The sequence below is a fragment of the Podarcis tiliguerta genome, assembly GCF_965153285.1.
Source record: "Podarcis tiliguerta genome assembly, chromosome: 16".
In the NCBI taxonomy this organism is placed as follows: domain Eukaryota; kingdom Metazoa; phylum Chordata; class Lepidosauria; order Squamata; family Lacertidae; genus Podarcis; species Podarcis tiliguerta.
The window spans coordinates 6,923,769-6,939,540 of record NC_139549.1 but is presented as its reverse complement, the minus strand read 5'-3'; the positions used below and the strand labels follow the sequence as shown (position 1 = coordinate 6,939,540).

The 15,772-nt window shown below is 43.4% G+C and overlaps 2 long non-coding RNA genes across 2 annotated transcripts; one reads left to right on the top strand and one right to left on the bottom strand.

The window, feature by feature from the left end:
• Window positions 1–1,221: 1,221 nt before the first annotated feature.
• Window positions 1,222–3,423, bottom strand: LOC310666241. Its single transcript, XR_014505797.1, has 2 exons — window positions 3,297–3,423; window positions 1,222–2,273 (listed from the first exon to the last, which is right to left on the bottom strand). It is a non-coding gene; the product is annotated as an uncharacterized lncRNA (long non-coding RNA).
• Window positions 3,424–11,137: 7,714 nt separating this feature from the next.
• Window positions 11,138–14,214, top strand: LOC310666239. The gene is made up of 2 exons (XR_014505795.1): window positions 11,138–11,296; window positions 13,165–14,214. It is a non-coding gene; the product is annotated as an uncharacterized lncRNA (long non-coding RNA).
• Window positions 14,215–15,772: the final 1,558 nt, after the last annotated feature.

Here is a 15,772-nt window from a genome sequence, read left to right as displayed (position 1 = left end):
GCCTCAGTGGCATGGAGTGCCCTCCATAAGATTTGGCTGGTGACCCAGCTGTGCGTCTATCTGAACAGGGATAGCCTAACCCAGTGATGGCCAAACTTGGCCCTCCAGCTGTTTGGGGACTACAACTCCTATGATCCCTAGCTAACAGGACCAGTGGTCAGGGATGATGGGAATGGTAGTCCCAAACCTGGAGGGCCAAGTTTGGCCATCACTGGCCTAACCTCTGTTGCCTCTACCACTAAGTGAGATTTCTGCAATGCATTGTATGTGAAGCTGCCTCTGAAAGCAGTTCAGAAACATCGGCTGGTGCAGAATTTGCTGGCTGAGTTGCTCACTGGGGCAGGACAGTTTGAGCATATAACACCAATCCTGGCCTGACTCCACTGGCTGCTAATTAGTTTCCTGACCCAATAAAGCCTTAAATGGCTCAGGACTGCAATATCTCAAGGACCACCTCTGCCCATATGAACTGACCCAGTCCCTGTGATCACCATCTCAGACCTTCTTGAGGTATCTCCTCCACGAGAGCTCTGAAGGACAGCAACAAGAAAATGGACATTTTCTTTTGTGGTTCTCTGTTTTTGGAATGCTCTCCCCAAGGAGGTTCAACTGATGCCTTCATTACATATCTTTAGTTGCCAGACAAGAACATTCCTCTTCTCTCAGGCCTTTGGCAGCCTTCCCAGCATCTAAGACACCAGAGGTACTAGAACAATTGCTTAAACCCTTTGAGACTAAAAAAAAACAGTGGTCAATTTTTATAGATATTTGGTGTCAGGAAATCAATATGATATACAGAATCTAAGAAATGAATGGAATGTTCATTAAATATTCCTCTAATCCAAATTTTAAGATTCCCCCTATTGCTGAGCAGACCGTCTTAAAACAACAGTGATACCTCTCTCTGGATTTATTGCTTCTGTGCCTTATCAATATTCTCTGTTGGTAAGCACCCCCATGATATCCCTTTCACCTTCTCCAATGTTCAAGGGTTCTGATGGTCTCTAGATGGCAAGTTCTGGAAACACTTCTTGCACTGTTAACAGGATGGTGGATGCTTGAACCAGTCCAGGAGGATATGTGATATGTTCTTAAGGCTGTGACCCTGAACCAACTTACTTTTGAGTAAGTTGCATTGAACTGTATGGAAAGGAATTTATTTCTTGGTAGACGTGTATAGGATTGTGCTGCCATATAAAAGGAAAACCAGAAAGCCAGTGCTATGATGCAGAAAAAGTTTTATTGGGAATTTCAAACAGTAAAAGTATTCAAGTGAATACTAAGCATACTGCAAGACAATAAAGCAAAAAAGAACACATTCCAGCGAACAGCTTCTCCTTTAGAATTATTTTTTTCATCCTGGAGGTAGAGTAGAGGGTTCTACATTTATAGAACATTCTTTCCACCTTCCTTTACATTAAGTCCCAATTACACATATTTACACTCGCATGCTAATTTCATAGACATAGTGAATGGATCTTGTGCTTTTCTTCCCAATGCGAACTGGTGTGTTTCAAAGAGACGTAGGCAAATAAATATAGTAACAAGCAGGAGAAAGGGAGATAAAATTAAACTGAAAACAGCTGCATGTTCTAGATGGGCCTGATTACAAGGGATGCAGAACACTCTCCCAGCTCCCATTGGGATTGCCTAGGGAGTTTGGGTGCTCAGCATATCTAAAATCAGACCGAAATAGTCCACCACAGATCTTTTTTTCCTTCCTCCTTCTTGACAGACCGTGAGAGCTTAGCAGGGGGTATAGCAGATGCTGCCTCTACGCCCCCCAAACCCATAACGGCCACGGCCCCCCAAAGCACCAGAGCTAGACCCCAGAAGACCTGCACCACCATAGAGCCCTCTGCCAAATCCGCTTCCAAATCCGCTGCCAAATCCGGATCCAAAACCACCAGGGGAGCATGGAGCATATCCTCCCACAGCCACGGGCTCACAGCTGGCAGAGAGGATGGGTCCTGGGATGGTCACGATGGCGGCAGGTGGCTGGATGACGACCTCTGATGGTGGGACCTGGTTGACGCATGAAGGCTGGACTCCAGAAAGAATACCAAGACTGGCAGAAGGGACGCCGGATCCAACCAGGGCACCGGAGCCAATGCCATAGCCAGAACCATAGCCGAATCCACCGCCAAGGCCACCGCCAAGGCCAAGGCCACTGCCAAAACCACAGCCAAGGCCGGCTGATCCAAAACCAACAACTGGGGTGGAAGCACAAGATGGGACGGCACAGGAAGGTCCACAGTTAGCCATGGTTGAGTCTGGAAAGACATAGGCAGGCACATATTATAGCAAAGAAACATTGTAATTCACAACAGCAATGAAAATTATGGGTTGCATCCAACTACCAATCTGAGTCGACATGTCTATTGATTAAATGGGTCTACATGGAAAAACATGGAATACATGGAGGAACATGGAATACAGCCCTATGTATTCTCAGTGGCACAGTATATCAAGAGAGGGATATACCAGACCATGTACTGAGCATCTTTATTTTCCCCCTGGTTAGATCTGAAGCTGGTGTTGCCAGTCTTTTGAGGCCAGTAGGGACATTTTATTCTTGACAATAGTTCTAATGGAGTGAGGGGAGAAGTGGCCTATCAGAAACTGACTGCCGTATCTGAAGAACCGGGAAAAGAGGCAGGGACATAATTTTAGTTCAACAACACCTGTGGACTCAAGGTTGAAACACTGATGCAGGGAGTTCGGAGCTAGATGATCTAATGACCAATACCATGATGGTTATGCTCTGCCTCACTAGTTACAGGCATCATGCTTCTGAATACCACTTGCTGGAAACGTCAGAAGGGGAGAGTGCCATTTCATAGGGATCTAACGGATGGGCTTTCAACAGGCATCTGATTGGCCTGTGTGAGAACAGGAGGATGCTGAACTAGATGGGCCTGATCCAACGGGCTCTCCTTAAAGCTTGCAACATATACAAGGTTCAGACTATTTATTGAGGCGTTTCAGTGAGGATAGTGGTGAAAACATGGCAAAGAATGGAGCTATACGCTATGCAAAAGCTTCATTAAGTTGTATTAACTGGCCTCAGTATATCATTGGCACATCCCCTACAATAGTCTAGGGTAGGAATGGAACCTAAGATGATGTCCCTGCTCCAGATGATCTACCATTGAGCTATAGCCCTCACTGAGGTTTCAGAAAGGGTGGCATTCCCATCCCTACTTGGAGATGCCAGGCATTCATCTGGGAACCTTCTGCCAGCACAGCAGATGCTCTGTCCCAGAGCTACAGCCCTTCCCTTAAGGATGACTTACCTGTCTCTTGGAGGAGCTGGAGATGAATGAGAAGGTTTGTCAGGTGAAGCTGTAGAGAGAACCTGGGATGGCATGAGCTTTTATACCATTTTTCCAGAAGGAGTGCCAGTTAGGAAACGCCCCATGAGGCTCAGAGGCTTTAATCAGCGGCAAACAAATTTCTTTTTATGCATCATGAGAGCTCATTAATGCTATTACTCACAGCATGCAAGGGAAATAATTAACAACTTGTCAGTGTTTTGTCTTCCATTCCAGAATGGCTTGTGGGCATTTCTGGTACTTTTCTTTCTCCCCCCCCCCCCATCACCTGATCCTCCTGGGGAATGCTATGAATCATAGAATCATAGAATCATAGAATCATAGAGTTGGAAGAGACCACAAGGGCCATCGAGTCCAACCCCCTGCCAAGCAGAAAACACCATCAGACCACTCCTGACATATGGTTGTCAAGCCTCTGCTTAAAGACCTCCAAAGAAGGAGACTCCACCATACTCCTTGGCAGCAAATTCCACTGTCAAACAGCTCTTACTGTCAGGACGTTCTTCCTAATGTTTAGGTGGAATCTTCTTTCTTGTAGTTTGGATCCATTGCTCCGTGTCCGCTTCTCTGGAGCAGCAGAAAACAACCTTTCTCCCTCCTCTATGTGACATCCTTTTATATATTTGAACATGGCTATCATATCACCCCTTAACCTCCTCTTCTCCAGGCTAAACATGCCCAGCTCCCTTAGCCGTTCCTCATAAGGCATCGTTTCCAGGCCTTTGACCATTTTGGTTGCCCTCCTCTGGACACGTTCCAGTTTGTCAGTGTCCTTCTTGAACTGTGGTGCCCAGAATGAAATGATTATGTATCTTCATCAATCAACATTGGTGTCCCACCATTCCAGGTGTCATAGGTTAGTGGCAGAGCACCTGTTCTGCATTCAGAAGGTTGTCAGGTTCAATCCCTGGCATCTACGGGTAGGGATGGGAATGTCCATGCTGAAACCCTGGATAGCTGCTTCCGGTCAGTGTAGACCAAGGGTGGGGAAATCTCAGGCTCAGGGGCAAATGTAGCCATCTCAACCTCTCTATCTGGCTCTCAGAACTCTCCCTATTTGGTGCCACCTTCCAGCACCAATGCCAAGTACATCCTTTGAATGCAGAAGCTCTCAGATTCAACCCCTAACTTTTCCAGGTAGGGCTGAGAGAAACCACCATACAGAACCCTGAAGCAGCACTGCCAAGCGACATAGACAATACTGAGATAGAACCAATGGCCTGACTAGAACCTAAGGGAGCACTTTGATCTAAGGCAGTGGTACCTCTGGTTACGTACTTAACTCGTTCCGGAGGTCCGTTCTTAACCTGAAACTGTTTTTAACCTGAAGCACCACTTTAGCAAATGGGGCCTCCTGCTGCCGCCGTGCTGCCAGAGCACAATTTCTGTTCTCATCCTGAAGCAAAGTTCTTAACCTGAAGACCATTTCTGGATTAGCGGAGTCTGTAACGTGAAGCATATGTAACCTGAAGCGTATGTAACCCGAGGTACCGCTGTTATTCTATAAACATTTTTCTTTGAAACTTTGAGACTGTGGGAACAGTCTGCCTAAGGGCCCCTTGCTTGGCTGGCCTACCCAGACTGGTATTTATGGCAGGAGGAGAGTAAAGACTCATTGACACACATGCAAATAAAACATACAAAAGTATAATTGAAATAATTGAAATAGTCTGGCTTCTTTCCAGCTCTATGCTTTACGTTTGCCTTAGAGTATTTGGCATGTGCCATTAAAGACATGGATACCTCTTGATATCCTTGTTGAAGTTCATTCAGATATAATACCCAGTGGATACCATTTTGAAGATATCAGCAATGCATTTTTTAGACGCAGAGGAACATAGCTTGGCTCCCAATGTAGAAAGGTGCTTTCTACCAAGACAGAACACTGAGGTCCCTATAGCTTAGTGCTGATTACATTGACAGGCATCTCCAGGGTTTCAGACAGGTGACAATTCCCAGCCCTACCTGGGCATTCTAAGGATTGAACCTGGGACCTTCGCCATGCAAAGCATGGACTCGATCAGTGAGCTATAACGGAAGGCAGAAAGAGCATCCATCTTGACAATGTATCAGCATTGATGGAGCATAGGGGACAGTAAAGGATTCTTGGCAACATCCCAGAATCCTCACAGCTGTGGAACGGGTATTTTGTGGCAGCAACAGAGATGTATGATGGAAGGGAGATTATTGGTTTTTATTCAAATAAGTCTTAATCATAGTAGACATACTGACATAAGTGGACAAGGTACTCAGGGCCACCAGAGTAATCAATCACTTTCACTGGGTCTACCCTTGGTAAGTCTTCATTGGTTCTAGGGATAAGTGAAGCTATCTATTTCAGTCTCTCCTTTATCCAGTGTGTTAAGTTCCGTTATCCACATTTGTATATAAAGTTGTGAAATTATTATTATTAGTAGTAGTAGTAGTATTAGTATTAGTATTCATATTAGTATTTTTTAATTAACATCATCATCATCATTAAAAAAAGCGCCTTCAGGAAAATTCATCAGCGTTGCTCTGAACTTGCATACAATATACACAATTTTACAACAGCACTGCAAAATTCAGAGAAGTGCAAATTTCGGAGTATGCTTTGCTTATTGTTTCAGCAATGTAATTTAGGTAGGCTTCCCTTTGATTGTGATTTGTGCCATCCATAAAAGGGAATTATTTTTTTAAAAATAAATAATATAAAATAAAATAAAACAAACCCAATTTGCATTGTGTGGGTGGGAGATCTTGAGGGGGCACATCTACTGGGGGGCAAAGCCCCCACACAAAATATCTTGCCTCTTCATTCATTTCCTTTTCTCACTCTCAGCAAAACAAAATCAAACCCAGACAACCCACGTGTTTGGGGGTGCCCTGGAGCTTAAACATGGTGACATACCTGCTGTTTAATTTGCTTGTTTCTGTCAAACTAATTTTGAGAGATCAGAACCCCGATTAAGGGAATGAGCACTCTAATTATACTGGTAAGAAACCTGTCCTGCCCAAAATGTAAAATGATTAATGTTAATTTCCCCAAATCGGTGCATCAGCAGCTTGTCTTGATGTGTTTGTGTGTGTGTGCATGTGTGCAAGAGAGAGAGAGAAGAGACAAGGGACAAAATGATGCTCTGTTGACTTGATCTTTATCACTTACAACTTAGCTGTCAAGGCAGCATCAAGTTAATGACAGAGTCTCTCTCCCTCCCACCCCCCCTCTCTCTCAAGTCAGGAGAGAGTAGCCTGGAAGAAATAGTTTACCCAAGGTAACACTAAGCTACAACTCATCCAGCTGGCCTCTTTTACATCATTATGGTTCTCCAACCCCAGCATTCTCTTCACAAATGTAAGAAAAGGCCTGCTAGCTCAGACCAAAAGCCCATATAGCCCCATGGCATACCCTCCAACATTTCTCAGATGAACATTGGTACGTTCTATTCTATACCAGGAAGCTTCTCCCATGTTTGATCTCCCACCCAGATATGCGTCATATACACCTGCCACCTTGAGCCAATTACAACCTCTCTGCCAAATCTGTTGAAAAGAAAAAATGTGTGAGTGAAGGAATCATGTGAAACACCTTCAACAGATAAATGGAACAGAATAAAATTGTAGCTGTGAGCTGCCTTGAAGAGAGTTTGGATTTGGATTTGATATCCTGCTTTATCACTACCTGAAGGAGTCTCAAAGCGGCTCACAATCTCCTTTCCCTTCCTCCTCCACAACAAACACTCTGTGAGGTGAGTGGGGCTGAGAGACCTCAGAGAAGTGTGACTAGCCCAAGGTCACCCAGCAGCTGCATGTGGAGGAGCAGGGAAGCGAACCCAGTTCACCAGATTACGAGTCCACCACTCTTAACCAATACACCACACTGGCTCTTGAGTCCCTGTCAGGGGGGAAAAGAAACAACAATGAAATATACTCAGGGTCGCAAAGTGATTTCATGCTCTTTATTCAGCTCATAGTGGTGAGGAGGAATGAATGAATGTCCCCTCAAAGTATCTGCTTTATATACATTATCTACACAATGGGCTGCACATGATTGGTTAATTCTGGAATTCTACTGTAAGCCAATCAGGTTGTGGATTCACTTATATCTGGAGCATGATTGGGTGGTTCCTGCCAACCAATCAGACTGCTGCATTGTTCTAGGACCAATCAGACTGATGCATTCTGAATCCTATTGTTCTAGGACCAATCAGACTGCTGCAATTTGGATCCTATTGTTCTAGGACCAATCAGACTGCTGCAGTTTGGATCCTATTCAACTCAGTACATAACAAACAACAACAACAACAACAACAACAACAACAGAAACTTTGAGAATGATCAGGAACATACCAGAGAGAAAATCCCATTGAATTCAGAGGGACTTAGTTATATATATATATATATATATATATATATATATATATATATATTATACAATACAGTCACTGGAAAGAAAAGAACATAGCATTAAGTTTATGGTGTTATTTTATATGATCTTAAAACGTTGGCAGTCCATATAGGTTCTCCACAGACAGGTTTGTGAGGCTGATAGAAGAGCTTTACTTACTTTTTCCTTTACAAATAAAAAAAGGGGAGACCAGGTTTCACCAAAGGTATTTGCCTTTATAACACCATTTGCAACTCTTCTAAGCCCAGCAGTCATTCTGAACTAGCTATATCCCAAATATTATTGAACCATGTCTCAAGAGGTAGCTCCACCCGGGATTTCCAGTGATACGCTATCACTAAATGTGCAACTACCAGCAGAAAGAGAATTAAATCTTTATACTGGATAGTAGGGTTGGAATCCGGGATTAGGCTGCATCAACAGAAATATAGTGTCCTGATCAAGGGAAGTAATATTATCACTCTATTCCACCTTGGTCAGACCACACTTGGAATACTATGTCCAGTTCTGGGTGCCACTATTTAAGATACATGTTGACAAGCTGGAATGTGTGCAGAGGAGGGTGACCAAGATGACAGAGGGTCTGGAAACCAAGCCTTATGAGGAAGGGTTAAAGGAACTGGGTATGTTTAGTCTGGAAAAGAGGCGACTGAGAGGAGATATGATAGCCATCTTCAAATATCTCCAGGGCTGTCACATGGAAGAGGGAGCAAGCTTGTTTTCTCCTGCTCTGGGGGGTAGGACTCAAACCAATGGATTGAAGTTACAAGAAAGAGTTTGACTAAACATCATGAAGAAATTTCTGACAGTAGGAGTTGTTTGACAGTGGAGTTGTCTTCCTTGGGAGGCTGTGGACTCTCCTTCCTTGGAGGTTTTTAAGCAGATGTTGGATGGCCATCTGTCATGGATGCTCTAGCTGAGATTGCTTGCCAATGGAAAGATGCGTCACACCACCAGATGTATGTGAGGGAGATCTCCCCTCCCTGCCTGGCAGCAAAAGCAGGGTGGCAGAATGCCTCTCCCCTCTCACTCAGCAGGAGGGGAGATGTTCTACAGAGTTTTGACACCAGTCCTTCTCTGCCCGTAGACTAGAGGCTGCGAAGACCAGTGGCAAAGCTGTGTGAGCTCTGCTTGTTTACATTGGATTGCATACACAATTTCTGTGTAATTTTTGTTTGCTCCTTGTAGGAAGTATAATCTTGAGAATTGTGTAACTCACAAATTTGAAATCTTTGTAAAGAAAAGTCAAGGAGGAATGATTTAAGTCAAACATGTGCAAACTTTAAGCTTGTCTTGTATTAAACCCTGAGAAAAAACATTCAGACAATTTTAATTAAATAAACTGAGCATTTTAACAAGCACACACTACAATTTTCTTTATGGGCAAATAATTACAAGCAGGGCAAAGCGGCTCAATTAATGCTGGAATGCAGGATTGCATGGGGTCATGGCACTTAACTTGCTTAGTTGGTTTCTTCTGATCTTGTCGACAATTTTGGGAAGCCAACAAGAATCCTGGAAACCCAAAGAGCCAACACCTGACACCTGACACAAACGGAAGGCATCAAAGCAGGGAGATGATCCTCTAGCCACAAGGTTGCTTGTGGGTTTTTCTCCTGTTAAGATTGCTGACTCCTGAATTACCCTGCGAGGTTCACACTATTCAGCTGACCAGGCATCACCAATGCCGGATTTACGTATAAGCTAAACAAGCTATAGCTTAGGGCCCCACTCTCTTGGGGGCCCCCAAAAAAAATTAAAGGAGAAAACCTGGATGTACATTTCCAAAATATAAGGAAAAGAAACAAATAAGGTCTGCTGTCCCAATGAACAGTGTGGACTACTATGGTGATATTGATGTTATAAAAAAATGCATTGTAATAACTACAATTGCATTGTACAGGTTATAACACTTAATTTCATATTAATAATGCTATTTATAATTATTCGTAGTTTGCCTCATATATTTACACCTATTATTATTTCATGTTATAGCAAGTTTCTAGAGACTAGATTATGGGTCTTTGTAAACTGAGTTTCTAAAGCAGCTTTTCTTATTGACAAATGCCATGTGTTTGCATTATTAAGTTTGTTATGAATAAAAAATCATTTTAAGTTAGAGTTTAATAATTATTTCACTATTAATATTCTTCTTCTTATTGTATTTCACTATTAATATACTTCTTCTTAAGTGTATTTCAGTTCAACAGTTACTTTGATAAAATACATATTTTGTTATGTGCAAATGGCTTTTGATACCTATTAGGTTCATAAATTACCATATAGCATATATTCAACACAAAAATCAGTGACAATTTGTTGTTGACAAAGGACAGCTGGACATATAAAGGGCCCCATTACCTTCAGCAACTGAGGGCCTCATCAAACCTAAATCCGGCCCTGGGCGCCACTGACAATATCCATTAACACAATCACCATGGCTCCCCCCAATGAATCCTGGGAACACTGGAATTTCAATCTCTCTCCGTTTCTCATATCCCCCATCTTAAGATCAATTCTTTTAAAAAAAAAGATATAGGCCCATCTCATCTATATAGGTGAAGCATCATTAGGCTGCTTTAAATAGTTATGGATATTTAAAGTCCCCAAAAAATGGTAACTGCAGTTTGTTAAGGGGGGCAAAAAGTTGTTAGGGGACCCATATTCCCAGCACAGAATTACAATTTCCAGGGTGTTTTAACAATCAACTGTTTAACAAACATGGGAACTCTGGAAATTGTGGCTTTGAAAAGGTGACTAACTGCAGCTTCCAGAAAAATATACAAGATCCCCACAGAATGTCACAGAAATTGCTTTGAGGGGACCTGCACATCTTTTCCTGTAATTTTATTTCCAAAATGGCTAGAGATTCTGGGTTGCCCCAGCCCCTCTGGGCGGCTTCCAACATATGTAAAAATATAATAAAACATTAGACATTTAAAAATGTCCCTATAAAGGGTTGCCTTCGCATGTCTTCTAAAGGTTGTATAATTACTTATCTCTGAGGCTCAGGGGTTGCATAACTGCATACCCTCCAACATTTATCAAATGAAAATAGGGAAATCCTAGGGAAAAGTGGGACATTCTGGGACTAATCAGAAACCGAGTGAGCTTTTAAATCCGGGACTGTCTCTGGAAAATAGGGACACTTGGAGGCTCTGTTATAGTTGCTGTTTCTTTGTATTTTCATTTGTTTAAAAATGCTGTATATTTAAAAACAGAACGAAAAGGAAATAAGGCCCACTTTTTTCCCCAACGAGATTCCTTCCCAAGCCAACGGAATACAGTGAACAATTCCCGGAGGGAAGAAATGGAGGGAAAAAATGAACATGTTGTGTAATAAGCTGATTACAGAGTTGGCATCCTGACAATGTTTGGCTTATTAAAGCAATTTTAGACTATGATGGAAGCAGCAGATTTTGATCGTGGATAATTGAGACATTAAGTGTGAAGGGGCGTTTCTTAACCATTAGGGACTCCGTGAGGAGGGTATAAAAGCTCTCCTTCTTCCACTGTTCACCAACAGCTTCACCTCTCATCATCTCTCAACTTCCCGCTCATCAAAACAACACAGGTAAGCTTGGTTTGTCCAAGTCCTTGCATAGATCAAATGGGTAAAAGCTGGAGGAAGGCCAATCTTGGTTGGACATAGCACAGTTTGTAGGAAAGCAGGGAGCATAGGAAGCTGCTTTATATTGAGTCAGATGATTGGTCTACCGAGCTACACTAGGAGTGGGAAACCTTTGGTCCTCCAGAGGTTGCTGAACTGTAGCTCCTGTCATCCTTAACAAGCATGGCCAATGGCCAGGGATGATGGATGTAGTAGTTCAGCAGTCCCTGGAGAGCAGAAGATTCCCCACCACTAGTCTACATTGGGTTCCACACTGGGTGTATCTGTCACCCCTACCTGAAGGTGCTGGGTGTTGAACTAGGGCCTTTTGCATACAAAGTAGATGCTTTAAACAGAGCCAGAATCCTTCCCCAAAGAAACCGATTGGTTTGATGAAGGAAGCGATTGACTAGAGAGTTGGGTAGTCAATATCTCCTGCACTGGAGGTCTGGATTGCCTGCATCAAACCAGGGAGATAGGAATTGATGGTGTAAAAAGCTATAGTTCTGTGATTCTTTATGGAGAGCGTTTAGAATAGTTACACTGATTCATCTCGGAAGAAGCTCCAGTTTGCTCCCATTTACAGTGGTACCTCAGGTTACAGACACTTCAGGTTACAGGTGCTTCAGGTTACAGACTCCACTAACCCAGAAATAGTACCTCGGGTTAAGAACTTTGCTTCAGGGTGAGAAGAGAAATAGTGCAGCAGTGGCGCGGTGGCAGCGGGTGGCCCCATTAGCTAAAGTGGTGCTTCAGGTTAAGAACAGTTTCAAGTTAAGAACAGACCTCCGGAACGAAATAAGTTCTTAACCCGAGGTACCACTGTACTTATACCTGTCAATGAAGGACTTGACTGGGAGATTTAAATTACTAATGCACACTTATACTAAATCTCCATGGTGTATTTCTGCTACCTAGTTCCTTTGAAGTATATCTCTTAGACTTCCACACACATTTCTAGCTCTTTTGAATTTCCAACATCTTTCAACAGTAGGCTGGGGATGTCGCATTCTCAGCATGTTTTACGCTATATGCTGGAAAGTCTACCTATGATACAAACCTAAAACTGATTTAATATTTCTTCTCTCTTTGGAAACAGAGATGTAATTCTGTTTGTGAGGGGGTAGAGATTTCTTCCAGAAGCCTGATCTAAATGGCAGTATTGGGAGCTGCTGTTGGATCAGGCAAATGGCCCATCTAGTCCAACATCCTGTTCCCACATAGGCCAATCAGATGCCTGTTGAAAGCCCATCTGTAAGATCCCTATGAAATGGCACTCTCCCCTTCTGAAGTTTCCAGCAAGTGGTATTCAGAAGCATGATGCCTGTAACTAGTGAGGCAGAGCATAACCATCATGGTATTGGCTGTTAGATCATCTAGCTCCGAACCCCCTGCACCAGTGTTTCAACCTTGAGTCCACAGGTGTTGCTGAACTAAAATTACGTCCCTGCCTCTTTTCCCGGTTCTTCAGATACGGCAGTCAATTTCTGATACGCCACTTCTCCCCTCACTCCATGGGAACAATTGTCAAGAATAAAATGTACCTGCTGGCCTCAAAAGACTGGCAACACCAGCTTCAGATCTAACCAGGGGGAGATAAAGATGCTCAGTACATGGTCTGGTATATCCCTCTCTTGATATACTGTGCCACTGAGAATACATAGGGCTGTATTCCATGTTCCTCCATGTATTCCATGTTTTTCCATGTAGACCCATTTAATCAATAGACATGTCGACTCAGATTGGTAGTTGGATGCAACCCATAATTTTCATTGCTGTTGTGAATTACAAAGTTTCTTTGCTATAATATGTGCCTGCCTATGTCTTTCCAGACACAACCATGGCTAACTGTGGACCTTCCTGTGCCGTCCCATCTTGTGCTTCCACCCCAGTCGTTGGTTTTGGATCAGCCGGCCTTGGCTGTGGTTTTGGCAGTGGCCTTGGCCTTGGCGGTGGCCTTGGCGGTGGATTTGGCTATGGTTCTGGCTATGGCATTGGCTCCGGTGCCCTGGTTGGATCCGGCGTCCCATCTGCCAGTCTTGGTATTCTTTCTGGAGTCCAGCCTTCATGCGTCAACCAGGTCCCACCATCAGAGGTCGTCATCCAGCCACCTGCCGCCATCGTGACCATCCCAGGACCCATCCTCTCTGCCAGCTGTGAGCCCGTGGCTGTGGGAGGATATGCTCCATGCTCCCCTGGTGGTTATGGATCCGGATTTGGCAGCGGATTTGGCGGCGGATTTGGCAGAGGGCTCTATGGTGGTGCAGGTCTTCTGGGGTCTAGCTCTGGTGCTTTGGGGGGCCGTGGCCGTTATGGGTTTGGGGGGCGTAGAGGCAGCATCTGCTATACCCCCTGCTAAGCTCTCACGGTCTGTCAAGAAGGAGGTAAGAAAAAGAGATCTGTGGTGGACTATTTCGGTCTGATTTTAGATATGCTGAGCACCCAAACTCCCTAGGCAATCCCAGTGGGAGCTGGGAGAGTGTTCTGCATCCCTTGTAATCAGGCCCATCTAGAACATGCAGCTGTTTTCAGTTTAATTTTATCTCCCTCTCCTGCTTGTTACTATATTTATTTGCCTACGTCTCTTTGAAACACACCAGTTCGCATTGGGAAGAAAAGCACAAGATCCATTCACTATGTCTATGAAATTAGCATGCGAGTGTAAATATGTGTAATTGGGACTTAATGTAAAGGAAGGTGGAAAGAATGTTCTATAAATGTAGAACCCTCTACTCTACCTCCAGCCTGAAAAAAATAATTCTAAAGGAGAAGCTGTTCACTGGAATGTGTTCTTTTTTGCTTTATTGTCTTGCAGTGTGCTTAGTATTCACTTGAATACTTTTACTGTTTGAAATTCCCAATAAAACTTTTTCTGCATCATAGCACTGGCTTTCTGGTTATTCTTTTATGTGGCAGCACAATGCTAGACACGTCTACCAAGAAATAAGTTCATTTCAATAGAGTTCAATGCAACTTACTCAAAAGTAAGTTGGTTCAGGGTCACAGCCTTAAGAACCTAACACATATCCTCTTGGACTGGTTGAAGCATCCACCATCCTGTTAACAGTGCAACAAGTGTTTCCAGAACTTGCCATCTAGAGACAATCAGAACCCTTGAACATTGGAGGAGGTGAAAGGGATATCATGGGGGTGCTTACCAACAGAGAATATTGATAAGGCACAGAAGCAATAAATCCAGAGAGAGGTATCACTGTTGTTTTAAGATGGTATGCTCAGCAATTGGGAAAATCTTCAAATTTGGATTTGAGAAACATTTAATGAACATTCCATTCATTTCTTAGATTCTGTATATTCCCCGACCTGGCCACAGTGATCCATGCGACGGTCATCTCCAGGCTTGACTACTGTAATTCGCTCTACGCGGGGCTGCCCTTGAAGCTGTCCCAGAAACTCCAGCGGGTGCAGAATGCTGCAGCGAGGCTCCTCACGGGGTCTCTGCCATGGGAGCATATTCACCCAGTGCTTTTCAAGCTACACTGGCTCCCGGTGTAGTACAGGGTCAGATTTAAGGTGCTGCTTTTGACCTTTAAAGCCCTTCACGGCCTAGGACCCTCATACCTACGGGACCGCCTCTCCTGGTATGCCCCACGGAGAGCTTCAAGGTCCATAAATAGCAACACCCTAGAGGTCCCGGGCCCTAAGGAAGTTGGACTAGCTTCAACCAGAGCCAGGGCCTTTTCAACACTGGCTCCGGCCTGGTGGAACGCTCTGCCTCATGAGACCAGGGCCCTGCAGGGCTGTAAGACTGAGTTGTTCCGCCTGGCCTTTGGCTTGGAGCCAATTTGATTCCCTCCCTCCCTCTCTTTCTTTTTTCTTTTCCTTCTCCTCCTGCGATGAGGCTACATTTTAATATTTTAATGTTCCAATATTTTAATGTTGTATTTTATTTTTGTTTTTAAGTTGTAATCATTCATCTTGTTTTTATTATTTCTTGTAAGCCGCTCTGAGGCTGGCCATGGCTGGGGAGGGCGGGGTATAAATAAAAAATTATTGTTATTATTATTATATCAAATTGATTTACTTATACCAAATATCTATAAAAATTGACCACTGTCTTTTTAGTCTCAAAGGATTTAACCAATTGTTCTAACACCTCTGTTGTCTTTGATGCCAGAAGTCTGCCAAAGGCCTGAGAGACATAGCTGTCAACTTTTCCCTTTTCTTGCGAGGAATCCTATTCAGAATAAGGGAATTTCTCTTTTAAAAAGGGAAACGTTGACAGCTGTTCTGAGAGAAGAGCAATAGAAGATATGGCAGAGGGCTCCATGGTGGGGCAGATACTCTGTTGTTGTTTTTTAAATACAATTTATTGATTTTATAATGACACAAAAAAGAAAAACACACACTACAAACATATCATAAATTTTAACTCAATTGACTTCCCTCCATTTGGTTCCATTGTTATATGCTTATTCATGC